The sequence below is a fragment of the Morone saxatilis genome, unplaced genomic scaffold, assembly GCF_004916995.1.
Source record: "Morone saxatilis isolate NCDOM2014 unplaced genomic scaffold, NCSU_SB_2.0 Contig24, whole genome shotgun sequence".
Classification (NCBI taxonomy): domain Eukaryota; kingdom Metazoa; phylum Chordata; class Actinopteri; family Moronidae; genus Morone; species Morone saxatilis.
Genome location: NW_023339807.1, coordinates 23,461,856 through 23,464,698, shown reverse-complemented (window position 1 = coordinate 23,464,698; position 2,843 = coordinate 23,461,856).

Here is a 2,843-nt window from a genome sequence, read left to right as displayed (position 1 = left end):
TAAACTGTGGTAAGTTTTTTAAAAAGTGTCCAAGGAAACATAAACATTAGTTTGACCTGTTTTTTTTTATTACAGCAGCCATTTGTACATTAAACACTACACAGGCGTTAACAGTGACACTAATTGAGGCTCCGTTCCGTTTAGTGTAGCAGAGCCTCTCCAGTGAGCCAATAAGGGCAATGTGACCCTGTTTGAGCTGAAAGGAACGCAGCCTTGATAATTAGTATCATTAGTAACACCTGAGGTCAACTGTTTGATGGCTGCTGGAAGAGAAGTAAGAACTCTTCTCGGAGCATAAAGGTAACATTGACTTTAGTGTTTGACTAGTTAGTTAAGCTCATTTCATAATAATAAAAGCTTCTCTTTATACACAGTTACACACACATTAATCATAAACTGCCAACTTGCACATTCCTGCGAACTGTATTGCTTTTCATAAATGTATTCAAGTACGGTATTTAATGTACACATTGTCTCTTTTTTAATATATTTGTGGATATTTTCTCCTTTTATTTTCTCTATTTTTATCTTTATATATATTTTTCTGTGTTTATTGTAATGCATCAGTTTATAAAGGCAAATTCCTTTAATGTCAGAATCAGAATCAGGGTATAGAATAAGGAATTTGACTTGGTAAGTTGGTGCAAAACAATTAAACACAGAAGAATATAAATGATTTAAAAAAAAGAGACAATAAAAAGATACTTAGAATAAAAGACTGAAGAGCTGTATGGGAATGTGCAGGGGAATCTGGAAGTTAGCAGTGTGACATTTAATGATATGTGCAACATGGAAAGATAAAATCAGAGTAAAGTGCATTAATGTAACAAAGAATAATAAACCCGATTCTGATTCTGATCCAGAATAGTGTAGCTAACTAGCAAATTGGTCAAAATATACCAATATACAAACTGGTATAAAACTAGATAAACAACAAACCAACATCAGTGTTCTGGTCAAATTGGATTACAGTTGTATGATTATATGATATTTATGAAAAACGGCACATTTATATCCGAGTTTTGAGGACTAGATTGACATTTATAGGTCTGATAGTGGCTGCTCCTCCACTTGGTTTTGTTTTGGTTGCTTACTGTTTACTGTTCACTGACAGTAGTTTCCAGTAGTAGCTGGTGGCTTTTTTTAGAAATAAAATTCCTAAGAGAGTCTGAAAAGTAACCAAGTTCGCAACACTGAACAAAAGGTACTGCGAGCAACCACGATGGGGGAGTCGCACACTTCACGTTTTACTTAACAAAAGGAAATAAATTGACAACAAAAGGCTAAAACAAGAGGACATGTAACATATTTTCTACTGTATATTGCTGGGGACAGATGGGAACGTTTAGGTACCCAAAGAATGGGTAGTTATGCCCTAGGTTGTAGTGTCTTGTGTACATTGGGACGGGACTCAGATGTAGTTTTATTGGGTCTGTTTACCCAAATTTCTAAAACAAACCAGACACATTTTATATTGATTTATAATCGATTTCTGTTCACTTTACAACAGGGGAAACATTACAATGCCCAGTTTCCTCCACAGACAAAACTATAAAAATGATTGATGTCCTGTTGTTTATCCAGAGAAACAAAGACACATTGCTACATTAACTTTTAAATATAATTTATTAACTAACTGAATTCACTGCTAGCGTACTGGAATGATGGCAGAAATCTCCGAACCAAAACTGGTTGAACAGACACTCAATTAAGCACTGAGCCCGTTTCCTTTAAATCATTGAGCTCATAAAGAGTTGTGACGTTCTTCAGCTACAGCAGACATACAGTAGTGAGTCCACAGCCGGTGGAGTGTTAACAGGAAGAAGAAAGCTTCAGCGTTGAGCCAACTGATTACTCTCAGAAAGCAGGACCCTGTTTTAGGATAAGTTCATGTTGAACACATGTGGAAAAGCCATTTCCTTTTACCTGGTGAGAGGAAGGGTGCTGGGTCTATATGAACTATGGGCTGAGTGGAAGGTCTGCTGTGATTGCAATAACACAACCAAATCACACGTGGCTGTGGCGTCCACAGTGAAACCTATTGACTGGACAGGAAATCAGCTTTTTCCATCATTTATTTCTGCCCAAAAAATTTAACTTTTGCTATTTTTCCACTGATAAAGTAGCCTTCAACTCTATGGGTGACCTTTTTAATAAGGTAGCGCCCCTTTGAAATATATTTTTCAAACCAAGTGCCCCCAGAAAAAAGAGATTGAATACAGCACAATCTTGTAACTGTAAAACACTTAAATCCTACATTTCACTTGTTGAGAATCCATTAAACTGATTCAAACCAGAGCAGTCTCAGTCTAACACTGAGACGCCATTGAAGGTGCATTGAACTGTGTTTTCTCTTATTATAATTAAACCAGTGACAGACAGTAATGTTTGTGTGTTAAATTAAAAGTTCTGTACGCTGGCGGCCAGTTTGCAAAGTAGTCAGACGGACCATCCTGTAACTTTAAAGTCACCAGTTATCTTATCACTAAGCAGCTACGAAATCAGACCATTTGTGACTGATTCAGGATCAGTGTTGGGCTAGTTACTCAAAGAATTATTACTAATTACTCTTTTCAAATGTAATACTATTACTTTACTCCTTACTCACTGCCAAAAGTAATTAGTTACACTACTAGTTGTATTAATTTTCCAAAAAATTGGTAATTGTGTCCATGATTAAAATCCAGTTTGGTTTGTTAAAATCAAAGTAATGTGAATATTTCCATTTTCCAAACTAGTTTCTTCCTATTTTTGGGGGTGTTAACTGTAATATTATTAGTTAAATGTATTACTAATTAGTTACACTACTAGTTACTGGGTAAAGTAATATTATTACTAGTAAT